This window comes from Balaenoptera musculus, chromosome 9 (genome assembly GCF_009873245.2).
Source record: "Balaenoptera musculus isolate JJ_BM4_2016_0621 chromosome 9, mBalMus1.pri.v3, whole genome shotgun sequence".
NCBI lineage: Eukaryota > Metazoa > Chordata > Mammalia > Artiodactyla > Balaenopteridae > Balaenoptera > Balaenoptera musculus.
Window position 1 is genome coordinate 39,569,454 of NC_045793.1, and position 18,210 is coordinate 39,587,663.

Below are 18,210 nucleotides of genomic sequence, written 5' to 3' on the forward strand. Positions count from 1 at the left end.
TCTCATAATTCATAATACCCTGAATGCATACTTACTGCTATAAGTATGAAGCTCTTAACTTTTAGAATATGCATTTTCAGAAATATGAAAGTATTTCCAAATTGTTCCCATAGTCATGTTTTCTACATATGCTTTTACACAACAAAGTAATCTCCTTTTCAACTTTAACTGAAATTTTATTTCTTTTATTTGTCTTAAGTTTCATAATGTTTTGAGGGAAGGTAGTCTTAGAAAAGGACAGTTACACAAATCTCTTGTTTTATATATAAAACAAGATATTAAGCAAAGAATAATAATTCTAATCTACAGCAAAATTTGAATGTCGCTCTTTAAATTGTCTGAATTTATTGCCTTCCTAAGAAAACCACATTCTTTGAAATTGTCTCTTCCTCTTCACTTCCATTATCAGATTAGCACTTGGCTTTTATTAATTTTTTTTATTTTTTGGAATGGAGAGAGATGGAAAAATGGGTTTTAATTTAAAAAATTTAATAAATGGACTATTTTTTAGAGCAGTTTTAGGGTTACAGAAAAATTGAGTGGAAAGTACAGAGATTTTCCATAGAGTCTCTCATCCCGCCACACACACAGTTTCCCCTATTATTAACATCTTGCATTAACATGGTACATTTGTTACAATTTATGAACCCATGAACTGGAATTACTTATTTTTTCATTTACATGTCTATACCTGGCTTCTATACCTCTACTGACTCACAGAAGGCAGTTTCTGCAGAAAGAAACTGTCTTTGATATTCTATGTGGCAGATACAACATTTATATCACACTCACGCTACATGCCTAGTGTAAGGCTCTACTCCACACAGCCATTCAGGGACCCTGGCTGGGGAAGGTTCTATTATCTTGAAGGTGTTTTATGTAGAGTCTTGCTGCTCAAATTGTGCTCTGCAGACCTGTATCACTGATATCATTAGGAACTTTATTAGAAATGCAGAGTCTTAGCCTCTACCTTGGACCCAAGTGATAACCTGCCTTTTGACAAGATGCCCAAGTGATCTGTATGCACATTAAAGTTTGAGAAGAGTGGGACCAGAAGACATGCTTGGATCCCTATGCCAGGGGAAGAGAGATGCAAAACCTAACATAGGCATTTTATTGCCTCAGGCCAGAAGTGACAAAATCACTTCCCTTACAAGAGCATTGACCAGAACCAGATATACTTGGCCTCATCTAAGTGTAAGGAGGCTGGAGAATACAGGTGAGATATTTGATGAGCATCACTATGTTCACATAGTTTTAATATCCTAGACAGATTTTTGGAATGATTATGGGTGAAAATCTCAGAATCCTGAATGTGAAGGCTATTCACTTAAACATATCAATTACAAATTTATCTTTTCCATTTTTGTTAATATGAATAAGTAATATAACTGCTTCACACTAAATAATGCAGCAAATTTGATTAATCCGTGTGCTCAATTTAGATATTCTAGGAAAAATTCCAATTCTACTTAGTTCCTTTTTTATCATAAATATTGATGTTCATCATCAAAATTGACATATATGTGACACAATATTTACATTCCCTAAGAAGTTCCTGGATCGTTTATACACTTCACATTCTTTGAACAAACTGTAATAAAATCAGTTATAGTCCTCAGGCAATAAACTTGACATTGATGATCACTTTTTATTCAAAGCTAGTATTATAACTCAATAATTTTACCTGAGGTTAACAGAGTCCTTATGTGTCACAAAGTGTCCATAACACAGTACCAGAGATGAAAAGGTATACTTTAAATAACATACAGGAACAAGAGTAGAGTCTAAGAATGAAAGAAGGTCAATTATTATATATAAGAATGTAGGAATCTAAAAACCCTCATAATCTGTGTCAAGGTCAGAAAACAGCGAAGGACAAGTTAGTGGCATAGCAAGGGATGGAGATCTGAGCAAAAATTATAGGCCAGTTTGAATTTGTTTGGAATATGAAACCATAAGAATTATTTGGGGATATTTTTAAAGAGCTAGGACAAAATATCAAAGTCACTCATTCACTCAACAATATTTATTCTCAATTGTGCTATGAGGAATTCTGATGCCTCTGTCTAGTTTCCCTTATATTGTCCTTAGTTGTTGAAATTTTCTTATTCTTTGCATCTTTTGAAATAAAGCAAGTTAGTATTAACCATACTATGTCAACTATTTAAAATTTTCTATAATAGATGAACAAATATAAAACGCTCATATCTCACCTCAAAAACTGGTCTTAATTACACAGGGCATGTAGAATCAGTGCCCTATTAAGGCACTGATTATTAAGTTGGGAAGCAGCACAGCATAACTGAAGTTCTACTGACATGAATTCAAATGCTGGCTCTGATACTTATCACTTTGGGCTAGTTACTTAACCTCTCTAGGCTTCATTTTCCTCATCTATTTACTGAGGATAAAAATATCTATTCCTTAGGTAGAAAGTGGGTGTAAAGATTTAGTGCAGGGCCTAACACCTAGTTAATATTCAAGAAATAATACCTATTTTTATTTTGGAAAATAACTATCTATCTCATCCCATATCCCACACAGTGTAGATACCACTGCTGTGATGTTTCTGATTGAGATTTATCCAATCTCCATTAGAACATTTCCACTGACAGGGAGCTCATTACCTTACAAGGCTGTCCAATCCATTCATGAACAACTCTAATTTTTAAAATATTTTTTACTTACGCAGATCACTTCTTATGTGGATCTGCCTTTTTACTATATGTATATATATATACACACACACATACATTTATACACAAATATATACATACATATATAGGTAATATAACCATACATATAATTAGTCTTATTAATGCCATCTGTAGTAATCCAATATTAAATGTAAGTATTTTAATTTGATGTCAAAAGTAATGGTGTCAGGAATGTTCTTTGTAAAAGGTTAGTTTATTAATACTATATGTCCCATATTACAAAGTCATCCTTTAAAGTATTTTTCCTAGGCTTAGCCCCAAGATGTTCAAACAAATGCTTAAGCCATTGATTGCTGCATAGAAAAGTGGCAGTAGGTCATGTACACAACAAATTTCAAACACTTAAGAGACCTTCAAGATGGCGGAGGAGTAAGACGTGGAGATCACCTTCCTCCCCACAAATACATCAGAAATACATCTACATGTGGAACAACTCCTACAGAACACCCACTGAACGCTGGCAGAAGACCTCAGACCTCCCAAAAGGCAAGAAACTCTCCACGTACCTGGGTAGGGCAAAAGAAAAAAGAAAAAACAGAGACAAAAGAATAGGGATGGGACCTGCCCCAGTGGGAGGGAGCTGTGAAGGAGGAAAGGTTTCCACACACTAGGAAGCCCCTTCGTGGGCGGAGACTGCGGGTGGCGGAGAGGGGAAGCTTCGGAGCCATGGAGGAGAGCACAGCCACAGGGTTGCGGAGGGCAAAGCGGAGAGATTCCCGCACAGAGGAGCGGTGCCGACCAGCACTCACCAGCCCGAGAGGCTTGTCTGCTCACCCGCCGGGGTGGGCGGGGGCTGGGAGCTGAGGCTCGGGCTTCGGTACCATCGCAGGGAGAGGACTGGGGTTGGCGGCGTGAACACAGCCTGAAGGGGGCTAGTGCACCACAGCTAGCTGGAAGGGAGTGCGGGAAAAAGCCTGGACCTGCCTAAGAGGCAAGAGACCACTGTTTCTTGGTGCGTGAGGAGAGGGGGTTCAGAGCGCCGCCTAAATGAGCTCCAGAAACGGGCGCGAGCCACGGCTATCAGTGCGGACCCCAGAGACGGGCATGAGACACTAAGGTTGCTGCTGCCGCCACCAAGAAGCCTGTGTGCAAGCACAGGTCACTATCCACACCTCCCCTCCTGGGATCCTGTGCAGCCCGCCACTGCCAGGGTCCCGTGATCCAGGGACAGCTTCCCCGGGAGAACGCACGGCACGCCTCAGGCTGTTGCAACGTCACGCTGGCCTCTGCCGCCCAGGCTCACCCCGCATCTGTACCCCTCCTTCCCCGTGGCCTGAGTGAGCCAGAGCCCCCGTATCAGCTGCGACTTTAACCCCATCCTGTCTGAGCAAATAACGGACGCCCTCAGGCGACCTACACTCAGAGGCGGGGCCAAATCCAAAGCTGAACCCCGGGAGCTGTGCGAACAAAGAAGAGAAAGGGAAATCTCTCCCAGCAGCCTCAGGAGCAGCGGATTAAATCTCCACAATCAACTTGATGTACCCTGCATCTGTAGAATACCTGAATAGACAACGAATCATCCCAAAATTGAGGTGGTGGACTTTGTGTGATTTTTGTCTGTATAGCTTGGCTTTTACAATTTGTCTTAGGGTTCTGTCTGTCTGCTTTTTTTCTCTTTCTGTAGTATAGTTTTTAGTGCTTGTCATCATTGGTGGATTTGTTTTTTGGTTTGGTTGCTCTCTTCTTTCTTTTATTCTTTTTTTTTAAATTACCTTCTAATACATATTTATTTTTAATAATTTCTTAATTTTTAATTTTAATAACTATAATTTATTTCCTTTTTTCCTTTCCTTCTTTCTTTCCTTCTCCTTTTCTTCTGAGCCACATGGCTGACAGGGTCTTGATGCTCCAGCCGGGTGTCAGGCTTGTGCCTCTGAGGTGGGAGAGCCAAGTTCAGGACACTGGTCCACCAGAGACCTGCCGGCTCCACGTAATATCAAACGGGGAAAGCTCTCTCAGAGATCTCCATCACAATGCTAAAACTCAGCTCCACTCAATGACCAGCAAGCTACAGTGCTGGACACCTGATGCCAAACAACTAGCAAGACAGGAACACAAACCCACCCATTAGCAGAGAGGCTGCCTAAAACCATAATAAGATCACAGACACCCCAAAACATACCACTGGACTCGGTCCTGTGCCCACCAGAAAGACAAGATTCAGCCTCATCCACCAGAACACAGGCACTAGTCCCCTCCACCAGGAAGCCTACACAACCCACTGAACCAACCTTAGCCACTGGTGGCAGACACCAAAATAACAGGAACTACGAACCTGCAGCCTATGAAAAGGAGATCCCAAACACAGTAAGTTAAGCAAAATTACTAGACAGAGAAATACACAGCAGATGAAGGAGCAAGGTAAAAACCCACCAGACCAAACAAATGAAGAGGAAATAGGCAGTCTACCTGAAAAACAATTCAGAGTAATGATAGTAAAGATGATCCAAAATCTTGGAAACAGAATGGAGAAAATACAAGAAATATTTAACAAGGACCTAGGAGAACTACAGAGCAAACAAACAATGATGAACACAATAAATGAAATTAAAAATTCTCTAGAAGGAATCAATAGCAGGATAAGTGAGGCCAAAGAACGGATAAGTGACCTGGAAGATAAAAGAGTGGAAATCAGTACTGCAGAGCAGAATAAAGGAAAAAGAATGAAAAGAATTGAGGACAGACTCAGAAACCTCTGGGACAACATTAAATGCACCAACATTTGAATTATAGGGGTCCCAGAAGAAGAAGAGAAAAAGAAAGGGTCTGAGAAAATATTTCAAGAGATAATAGTTGAAAACATCCCTAATATGGGAAAGGAAGTAGTCAATCAAGTCCAGGAAGCACAGAGAGTCCCATATAGGATGAATCCAAGGAGAAACATGGCAAGACACATTAATCAAACTACCAAAATTAAATACAAAGAAAAAATATTAAAAGCAGCAAGGGAAAAACAACAAATAACATACAAGGGAATCGCCATAAGGTTAACAGCTGATCTCTCAGCAGAAACTCTTAAAGCCAGAAGGGAGTGGCAGGACATATTTAAAGTGATGAAAGGGAAAAACCTACAACCAAGATTACTTTACCCAGCAAGCATCTCATTCAGATGTGACGGAGAAATTAAAACCTTTACAGACAAGCAAAAAGTAAGAGAATTCAGCACCACCAAACCAGCTTTACAACAAATGCTAAAGGAACTTCTCTAGGCAAGAAACACAAGAGAAGGAAAACACCTACAATAACAAACCCAGCACATTTAAGAAAATGGGAATAGGAACATACATATCGATAATTACCTTGAATGTAAATGGATTAAATGCTCCCACCAAAAGACACAGACCGGCTGAATGGATACAAAAACAAGACCCATATATATGCTAACTACAGGAGACCCACTTCAGACCTAGGGACACATACAGACTGAAAGTGAGGGGATGGAAAAAGATATTCCATGCAAATGGATATCAAAAGAAAGCTGGAGTAGCAATTCTCATATCACACCAAATTGAGTTTAAAACAAAGCCTATTACAAGAGACAAAGAAGGACATGACATAATGATCAAGGAATCAATCGAAGAGGAAGATATAACAATTGTAAATATTTATGCACCCAACATAGGAGCACCTCAATACACAAAGCAAATGCTAACAACCATACAAGGGGAAATCGACATTAACACAATAATAGTAGGGGACTTTAACACCCCACTTTCACCAATGGACAGATCATCCAAAATGAAAATAAATGAGGAAACACAAGCTTTAAATGATACATTAAACAAGATGGACTTAATTGATATTTATAGGACATTCCACCACAAAAAAAAAGAATACACTTTCTCCTCAAGTGCTCATGGAACATTCTCCATGATAGATCACATCTTGGGTCAAAAATCAAGCCTTGGTAAATCTAAGAATACTGAAATCATATCAAGTATCTTTTCCGACCACAACACTATGAGACTAGATATTGATTACAGGAAAAAATCTGTAAAAAATACAAACACATGGAGGCTAAACAATACACTACTAAATAACCAAGAGATCACTGAGGAAATCAAAAAATACCTAGAAACAAATGACGATGAAACCACAAGGAACCAAAACCTATGGGATGCAGCAAAAACAGTTCTAAGAAGGAAGTTTATAGCAATACAATCCTACCTCAAGAAACAAGAAAAATCTCAAATAAACAACCTAAGCTTACACCTAAAGCAATTAGAGAAAGAACAAGAAAACCCCAAAGTTACCAGAAGGAAACAAATCATAAAGATCAGATCAGAAGTAAATGAAAAAGAAATGAAGGAAACAATAGCAAAGATCAATAAAACTAAAAGCTGATTCTTTGAGAAGATAAACAAAAATTGATAAACCATTAGCCAGACTCATCAAGAAAAAAAGGGAGAAGACTCAAATCAATACAATTAGAAATGAAAACGGAAAAGTAACAACTGACACTACAGAAATACAAAGGATCATGATAAGCAAGTATATGCCAATAAAATGGACAACCTGGAAGAAATGGACAAATTCTTAGAAATGCACAACCTTCCGAGACTGAACCAGGAAGAAATAGAAAATATAAACAGACCAATCACAAGCACTGAAATTGAAACTGTGATTAAAAATCTTCCAACAAAGTAAAGCCCAGGACCAGACGGCTTCACAGGTGAATTCTATCAAACATTTAGAGAAGAGCTAACACCCATCCTTCTCAAACTCCTACAAAATATAGCAGTGGTAGGAACACTCCCAAAATCATTCCACGAGGCCACCATCACCCTGATACCAAAACCAGACAAAGATGTCACAAAGAAAGAAAACTACAGGCCAATATCACTGATGAACGTAGATGCAAAAATCCTCAACAAAATACTAGCAAACAGAATCCAACAGCACATTAAAAGGATCATACACCATGATCAAGTGGGGTTTATCCCAGGAATGCACGGATTCTTCAATATACGCAAATCAATCAATGTGACACACCACATTAACACACTGAAGAAGAAAAACCATATGATCATCTCAATAGATGCAGAAAAAGCTTTCGACAAAATTCAACACCATTTATGATAAAAACCCTCCAGAAACTAGGCATAGAGGGAACTTACCTCGACATAATAAAGGCCATATGTGACAAACCCACAGCCAACCTCATTCTCAATGGTGAAAAACTGTAAACATTTCCTCTAAGATCAGGAACAAGACAAGGATGTCCACTCTCACCACCATTATTCAACATCATTTTGGAAGTTCTAGCCACAGCAATCAGAGAAGGAAAAGAAATAAAAGGAATCCAAATCGGAAAAGGAGAAGTAAAACTGTCACTGTTTGCAGATGACATGATACTATACATAGAGAATACTAAAGAAGCTACCAGAAAACTACTAGAGCTAATCAATGAATTTGGTAGAGTAGCAGGATACAAAATTAATGCACAGAAATCTCTTGCATTCCTATACACTGATGATGAAAAATCTGAAAGAGAAATTAAGAAAACACTCCCATTTACCACTGCAACAAAAAGAATAAAATACCTAGGAATAAACCTACCTAAGGAGACCAAAGACCTGTATGAAGAAAACTATAAGACACTGATGAAAGAAATTAAAGATGATACAAAGAGATAGAGAGAGATATACCACGTTCTTGGATTGGAAGAATCAACACTGTGAAAATGACTGTACTACCCAAAGCAATCTATAGATTCAATGCAGTCCCTATCAAACTACCAATGGCATTTTTCAGAGGACTAGAACAAAAAATTTCGCAATTTGTATGGAACAAAAATGACCCTGAATAGCCAAAGCAATCTTGAGAAAGAAAAATGGAGCTGGAGGAATCAGGTTCCCTGACTTCAGACTATACTACAAAGCTACAGTAATCAAGACAGTATGATAATGGCACAAAAACAGAAATATAGATCAATGGAACAGGATAGAAAGCCCAGAGATAAACCCACACACATACGGTCACCTTATCTTTGACAAAGGAGGCAAGAATATACAATGGAGAAACGACAGCCTCTTCAATAAGTGGTGCTGGGAAAACTGGACAGCTACATGTAAAAGAATGAAATTAGAACACTCCCTAACACCATACACAAAAATAAACTCAAAATGGATTAAAGACCTAAATGTAAGGCCAGACACTATAAAACTCTAAGAGGAAAACATAGGCAGAACACTCTTTTACATAAATCACAGCAAGATCCTTTTTGACCCACCTCCTAGAGAAATGGAAATAAAAACAAAAATAAACAAATGGGACCTAATGAAACTTCAAAGCTTTTGCACAGCAAAGGAAACCACAAACAAGATGAAAAGACAACCCTCAAAATGGGAGAAAATATTTGCAAATGAAGTAACTGTCAAAGGATCAATCTCAAAAATTTACAAGCAGCTCATGCAGCTCAATATCAAAAAAACAAACAACCCAATCCAAAAATGGGCAGAAGACCTAAATAGACAGTTCTCCAAAGAAGATATACAGATTGCCAGCAAACACATGAAAGTATGTTCAACAACACTAATCATTAGAGAAATGCAAATCAAATCTACAATGAGGTATCACCTCACACCAGTCAGAATGGCCATCATCAAAACATCTACAAACAATAAATGCTGGAGAGGGTGTGGAGAAAAGGGAACCCTCTTGCACTGTTGGTGGGAATGTAAATTGATACAGCCACTATGGAGAACAGTATGGAGGTTCCTTAAAATCTAAAAATAGAACTACCTTACGACCCAGCAATCCCACTACTGGGCATATACCCTGAGAAAACCATAATTCAAAAAGAGTCATGTACCACAATGTTTACTGAAGCTCTATTTACAATAGCAAGGACATGGAAGCAACCCTAGTGTCCATCGTCAGGTGAATTGATAAAGAAGACGTGGCGCATATATACAATGGAATATTATTCAGCCATAGAAAGAAATGAAATTGAGTTATTTGTAGTTAGGTGGATGGACCTAGAGACTGTCATACAAAGCAAAATGTCAGAAAGAGGAAAACACATACCGTATGGTTACACATATATATGGAATCTAAAAAAAAAAGAAAAATGGTTCTGAAGAACCTAGGGACAGGACAGGAATAAAGATGCAGATGTAGAGAATGGACTTGAGGACACGGGGAGGGGGAAGGGTAAGCTGGGACAAAGTGAGAGAGTGGCATGGACATATATACACTACCAAATGTAAAATAGATAGCTAGTGGGAAGCAGCCGCATAGCACAGGGAGATCAGCTCGGTGCTTTGTGACCACCTAGAGGGGTGGGATAGGGAGGGTGTGAGGGAGACACAAGACGGAGGAAATATGGGGATATATGTATATGTATAGCTGATTCACTTTGTTATAAAGCAGAAACTAACACACCACTGTAAAGCAATTATACTCCAATAAATGTGTTTAAAAATTTTTTTTCAGGTATCTACTAGAGAAAGAAAAATGATGCGCTTGTGAGAACTGTTCATTCTTTGCTTCAACCTAGCTTCATATAACACAGGCTTGTCTTGAACAATCTCACATTTTGCAAAATTGAGCACTAAAAGTAACAAGACTCGGGGAAAAATAGAACTGGGTCTATATTGGAACTCTGTGACCAGAGCACTAACATAAACAATTATACCCCTAATAAAGGATCCTAGTAAAGTTAAATCTCTACTAGCATCACTGTCAGAAAACTCTTTGCAATGTTTTATCTGTGCTTCCTTCTTCCAGATATAGATCCTAGAAGGCATACACTGCTGATAAAGACTTTTCATCAGAATTCTTTTTTTACTACATTATTTTAATTCATGGTGAAATGTCTCCACATCTGCATTTCCCCAGACAGCTGAACATAGTGGAAAGCCTAGCAATTCTTGAAGCAAATAAACAGCTACTTTTTGCTCTAAAGGAAGGCACTTTGGAGATTTTCTGCCTTTTTTTTTTTTTTAAGCTCTTTATGTATTGCAAAAGTGGTCTTTTTAATTTTGAGAAGCTTGCCACTGATTGCTTCAAAACAGTAACAGGCTGGACATAATTGTGCATGAACCAACATAACCTCCACATCATACTTATAGTATGTTTTAATTTACAAATCAAATCAAAGAAAGACTGCAGAAGAACCAACTATAGTACCAGCTATTACAAACCCTGGGAATCTTATTTCTTCAGGTGCTTTTCAACAGTCAACAGAACAGAGACCCCCTCAAGGACACAGGGGTTCATGGGCTAATGGCACTCACTCCTCAAAAAAACAGAATGTACTTAGAAAGTCTTTGAGATGAGTAGAGGACATTTTAAATTTTTATTTATTTAAAATTTACACACCACTTATTTCCAAAAATGACTTTTGGTAACTGCCAGAGAGGAAGGGACCCATGCCAAAGAGAATTTCATGCTTTTTGTTTGTCATAACATATAAATCAGACATAATGTCTACCTAAATTTTAGTGGCTCCAAATGGATTGAGAGCTTAGTGATTAAGAACACGGATTTTGGACCCAAGCAAAGCTAGGTTTGAATCTGGGCATGTCACTCACTAGTTGTGTGACATTAAATTAGTTCCCTTCTCCAAGCCGTGGTTCCTTCCTCTGTGAAATGAGGTTAATAACATCTGACACATTTTCATGAGAGCTGGGTGAGATAGCATATGTAAAGCAACACAACAAATGATAACTAAAAACCTTTTTTAAAAATGATTATTATTTTGTCTTTTGTCAAGAGTAGATCTTTTTCACTGCAATCGTATATCTAAGCATTATCTATCTACATTTTATATGGTTTCAAAATTGTTAATTTACAGAAGAAATTTATTTTTAAGCTTCTATAGGCCCTATTTATTTTTGGAATGCTAGCCCAAACTTATAATATACCCTGGCATCCTTTAGTAGTACTGAAGGTCATTGAAATCACATCACAGTTATTGTGAATCCAGACAAGTAAAAGTGAAATGTCAAGAACTAAAAGTAATGCAGGGAACTCACTTTGTTTAGTCAATAAAAGTGATTGGACCTGGTTATCTTTCCTGCCTCTTTCATTAGCCCAGGAGACAGTTGGAGGTTATAACTTAAGCTGTTTCTAAAACAAGATAAAAGAAAGAACCTCTTTCTGAGTATTAATATTTTAACAGCCAGTTGATAAACCTAGCTTTCTAAGTGCATGTTTGAGAAAAATAAAAGGAACATGGATGTTGGTCAAACTTTTTTTTTTATTTTTTTTATTTTTTTACTCTTGATTAGTTTCAAACTGAAGATTTTAGTAATGATCCTGGTTTGTCTGTGAGTCAGGAAAACACATCATAACCTGAAAAAATATATATGCTCCCTACTGGCCCGGTGCTAGATGGTGCCTCTTCAAATTGCTATCTGTCCTTCAGACTCTTGCTACTTAAATTGTCATCCCCAGACCAGCAGCAAGAATCACCTGGAGCTTGTTAGAAAGGCAAGATCTAGGATCCTGCTCAGACATACTGAATCAGAATCTGCATTTTAACAAGATCCTGGGCTGATTCCGATGCATTTAAAATTTGAGAAGGCCTGCTTTATGTATGTCTCTAACTTCAGTGCCTTTTCCTTCCCTTTATTCTCCTCCAAACAACAACCCAGAGTCCCCTACTAACACCTTGGTAATGTTTAATACAATTTCTACTGTAGTCCAATATATGTATTTCCCCCAAAATGCATGTTTTTCAAAATCATACTAAAGTAACAGGGTTGGTAGGAAAAATAGTGTTGGGAGATCATTCAAATTTTAATCTACTTGGTAACCAGAGGCTCTAACCAAAACCATAATTGGTACCTCTGGAGATAACTTGGACAGCTAGGCAGGCACTGAGCATGTTTGGAGGCTGCTTCAAGGACATTAAAAATTCACACCAAACAATAAAGTAGAAATGCTGGCTTACAGGTGCAGAGACAATGCAAATGGAAGTGGTGCTCTGGACAGGAGAATGAACAAACTGCCCAAAGGGGAAAGCTGGTTAAAGTAGGGGTTCAGCTTTCTGGAGAGGAATCCCCAGTGTAAGAGCTCATTTTCCATTGTCTTAAAATATAGCCAAAAGGACTCCTATCTGTGTGATATCCAAGCTCATGGATTTTTTCTTTTCCTGCAGAAGTTTCTAATTATTGCTACACCAGCTCTTTGCCTAGAATTGGTCACATATGAACCAACCTAACTTCACCTTTATGGTGACATAATTCCCATATTTATAAATGACATCAAGATCATAGTCATTCTACAAACAGGTATTCTGACACTATTATAGTCTTTCCTATAAGAGGAAAAACAAAATATCCCCCTGAACTAATTCTCACTAAGGTGTTACGGACTCATTCTAGGTGTATGTGAAAAAACCAATATACAATATTCAGAAACAAATTTTAGTACCGAAATTTCAGATATTTTAGAGAAGATGTATTTTAAAAGCCGTCCTTCTCAAAATCCTTTAAGCTACACAACACAAGCAAACACTTACACCCTGCTGTCGCCTTTCTTCCTTCCCTCCTTTATTCTTTTCTGCCTACTTTCCCTCAACTGTCATCTATGGAACATCACTACGTGCATGGCATTATGTTGGATGCTATAGATAAAAGACCTAATGGGAAGACCATTTTTAAGAAAAGTATTTAGAGATCAAGGAGAAAAACCACAAAAATTGATCAAAAGGATTTTTTTTTTAATGAAATAAAAATCTGTACGGAAACATTAGAGGGAAAGAAGTTATTTATCCTGAATAGATTGCCAAGGGCTCACCTCATGAGCAACTACAAGTATTAGAAATACTATTTGATCAAGTAGGTTGTCCAGCAATTCTCAGGGATTCTGCAAAGAGAATAAAAAAGTGACTTAAAAACTGAGAAAAGGGGATTTGATTAGGTGTTTAAAGGACTATCCTAAAATGAGAGATAAAAAATGTTTTAATGGGGCATAATGCTTGAAGTGTGGAAAGGTCAAAGCTGGCAAACTTAGAAGGAGGGTTATTATCCAACAGAAAATTTTGTCCCATTTCTCCCAAATACATTTGATCTTGCTCTTCCAGGGCATTTGACAATAACTCGCTCACATGAAAGTGAGCAGTTATCATTTAGGCCATACAAAAATTACACAGCAGTTTGGTCCACATGGGAATTCTGTCCTGATAAAGTAGAGGACAGCAATGCAATTCATTAGCACCTTAGTCCCTTGGTTGGTAGAACCTCCCCTTGTGTGTGACAGCATCACTATTATCTTTATCATCACTGTCACCACCCCGTCCATAGCAAACACTTATTACCGAATTCACTATGTGCCTGACATTCATTGCACTTAAGAGCTTCATTTGCATTCTCTGATCTAATCCTCACAAAATAAGACTATCTCGTGCCAATGCCCACGTGGATTGGGAGGACACTGTGCAAGTGAGATTATAATACCTCAAGTCTCACTAAAATCGGTTAGCTGAAATCCTGCTACCTTCAGGCATTCCAAATCCTGGCCTTTTGACAAAGTTTCAGTTACGCAAGATGAAAAAGTCTGGAGATCTAATATACAGCAATGTGACTATAGTTAACAATACAGTACTGTATCACTGAAATTTGCTAAGAGGGTAGATCTTAAGTGTTCTTATCACCACAAAAAAAGAAGGAAGGAAGAAAGGAAGGGAGGGAGGGAGGGAGGGAAGAAAGAAGGAAGAAATTGGTACCTATGTTGGGTGATGGATATGTTAATTAGCTTAATTGTGGTTATTTTACAATGTATATGTAAATCAAAGCATCAAATTGTAAAACTCAAATATACATTTTTTATTTTGTCAATTATATCTCACTAAAGCTGGGGGTGGGAAGGGGAAAGAAAGTAATTCCTGTTAGCCACAGGCTTTGTAAGGATGAATAGCAATCCCTGACCTGAATTTCTCTCCTTCCGCCTTATAGTTAAGACTTTCTCTAAAGGGATTGGCAATGTGATTTCCTAAAAGATTTCCAGGTAGAGAAATTTCAGAATCTCTTCTGGTTTTCAATTCTATTCCTCTCTCTGGAAAATTGGGAAGTTGTCCTAGCTATTTTGCCTCACAAATTTGATTCATTTAATAAATTCTACTCTACAAAAACAAACAAACAAAAAAACCAATTCTGGACTTCCGTTAATCATTTTAGGTATTTTAAAACCAAACTTACATAGGTAGATTTAAGGATACTTCTACCTTAATTTTGAATATATCATAGATATGTATCAAATTTACAAGCTTTTATTGCTGTCAGAATAGTTTTGCATCTCTATGGGTGAACAGAAGGCTTTCCCTCAAGGCGCTAAACTTGGTTACCCTGCTAAAATAGTGGAAAAGACATTATTTTAACTGTTCTAGAGTCACAGGACACAAGATGTGCATATTCCTGCTAGAATCCCAAATTCAGGTTGCAGCTTCTCCATCATATGTCTTGTCTCTTTCACATCAAACAACCGCTTCTCCTCCTTAAGTGTGAGTTCACATATTGGGCCCTAGGCAATCTAGCACTTCTATTACCTGGGCTATAAGTGCCCTTTACATAATTCCAAAGCATTATATGTTTTCTAGATTGCCACTTCAATCTCTTCTGCCAAAATTGGGAAAATGTAGAAAGCGTATAGCTAACTAACTAACATACACACACACACAAACACATTTGTGTTCTTCATTTATGTGTGTGTATGTACACACAAAGTATATGTGTTTGTCTATGTGTGTTTGTGGTGTGTGTTTTATATGCATGTATATAATATAATGAGGGAGAGAATGAGACTAAGAAAAAATGAGAATAAGATAAAGCAGTTTCTAAATTCTGTATCCAATATATTATTTAACTCTAACTCATATAATGTTCAATAGCTTTGCATCATAGTTACACATGATTTTAATATCTAAACTACCAAGATGAATATCTTTCTAGTTTCACTATCGATCCCTTTCTTTACCCCAACAAAAATTAACTATTTTTAAGTGTTACCCATAATTACACTAGTCATTTTTATTCAGTGGAAATTCTAATATATCAATGTGTTACGCATTGCATTTTTGTATTTCATCAACAATGTTTTTTAGTTTTAATTTTTTTCCAGCTTATATGCTGCTTGAATATTTTAATTAAGTCTTGCCAATGATTTTTTTTTCACTTATTAAGAATACAGAGATGAAAGAGATTAGGTAGATTCACAGACTTTCTAAAAGTATGACTTAATTATAGAATAGGTATCAGTATCATGCTTTCTCTTACGAAAGAAGGTACATATCCTATGCAAATGCTCCTATAAAACATTAAAACACAAACATTAAAGTAAAAAAAATGAGCTTTGTAAGTTATACATTTTATTTTCTGTAATTTTTATAGCACATTTAATCTAGCAAATTATTCTTAAATAATGTTTGACTTCCTATTGGAGGTCATCGAGAGGATGTGACTGCTGGTTTGACCCGGATGTGAGCTGGACCCCAGCAATTGGAAGCTCCTCACCCCCTCCTCTGTTTTTGGAATGTATGTTCTGCTTGCCTGCTGTGCCCAGGAGCTGCCCCCAGGATACAGCCTTGAGCTAGTGAGGTGGTGATGAAACTCTCTGGACTGGGTATGTGACTGAACCTGGTTAAGGTCTCGACATAAACTTTTAAGACTGTGGTGGACTGGCGTGGAGATCTACTTGTCTTGCAGCCTTGTAAGTTCCCTTGCTTGTTAAACCTGCCAGCCACCAATCTGGAGTGGTCTGTCTCCCTCTTTGGTCTCTCCCTGCCCTCTGTGTCCAGGGGCCATTTTCAGATCATACCTGGAAGCTCCTGAGGAGGTTGTGAAGTAACACTTTCAAAAAACCCAAGGTTTTCAGTAAGCCCCCAAATTATTGGTTGACAGATGTATTTAATTTAATCAACTTGGAAAATTTTCCAAAGGAATAAAATTCACTAATTTTGAGAAATAAAGCAGGACAAAATGTACAGTTATATTTTCTCTAATCATTTGTAAATAAAGTATCAGGACAAGGCTGGGTCTTAATCTACCCATTTTTAATATGTTAGAGTTTTGATGTAGAATAAAATGATTTACTTCCTTTCTGTTTTAATTTTTTTTTCAAACAAACATAGTTAAAAAATAGGAAGAATTTAAGAGGTCAATTAATCCAACTTCTACCTAATGTTTAATGAATAACCTCTATAGCATCCCTTCAAGCAACAGATTCTGCTTGAAAATATTCAGTGAAAGAAGAATCACTTCTCTCTTAGATCTCTTGAGTTGATAATTTTTGTAAGATTTTCTTTTTAAAGAGCAGCATTCAAATTCTATGAAGACTACTCCAAGAACCCAGATCTTTCTCATAAATAGTGAGAGACAAAAATGTTTAAGTTATAGAGCTTAAGCTTGAGCAGAAATGTTTTCTAGCCATCTAAGTTAGAAAGACATTGAATCTGATGGAGAGAGCTTGGTCTGGCTTAGTGATGAGTATCTAAACTCTGTATGTTACAGTTCTTTCATCTCTCAAATAGCCTTACTGTCATTTTGGGTTTATACAGACCAGACAAAAAATTTCTCATTTTCTTTCTTAGATATTTAATCTCTATTTCCTTCAAAGCCGTGATCTGTACAACATGCAAACATCTTTCCTTCCATTCTCTAGTTCCAAAGCCTCAGTTCCTCAAATGCCATTTCAGCAAGAGACCATGTTTGTCTTTCCTTAGGTTCTCCTCCTTTCTCAGGCCCCTAGCCATAATGTTGTGATTATTCTGAGCACAAGGACTCTTCCTTCTGTCCTCTTAACTCTTTCCATGAGTTGCTCCTTCCATAGGATAAATGATTGTCACATAGGATAAATGATCAGTTACATCAAATGGAAAGTCTTTGCCCTCCCTCAGGTCTGGTCTTTTCCTGAGCTGTGTCTCCTAACTCTGATGAACAGAAATGTTTTCAGATAGATTTATCCTGCCTTTCCTTAGAGTCTTTAGGCAAATACTTATGACTTCCTTTTATTTCTAGGTTTTCTGTTTAAACTCCCCCAAAGAAAGAAGTAGGTTGGTTCAAATAGTGAACAATCAGGAAAGCATGCCCTAATGAGGGAGATTCCTCATGTTACTACCTCATATGCCAGCTTCAAGACTGACCACTCTCAGCTCAGGGGTCCAGCACTGGTCATAGCACCTGTAGCCCTCATGGTGAAATTCATGTCATGGATCACATGATGTGTATCATGTATCACATTCTCTGACTTATAAAGTTAATGAACCCCTTAGAATAAGGGAGAGGCCATGTAACTGGCCAGTGGTTTGTGTGGCTTATTGAATATAAACATAACCACCAATAAAACAAGACAAGGAACTATCAGGCAACTTGCACATGAATTGTTATATGTCATAAGAGTTTAGAGCAATAAGAAAACATTGCTTATTGAGCAATAAGCAATATATTCAGTCAAAAAATATTCTTAGGTGGAAAAAATGACAACACAGGAAAGAGCAGTAGGGTGCAGGCAAAGGCATGAAAGCAGGAATGAGCAAGACAAGTGT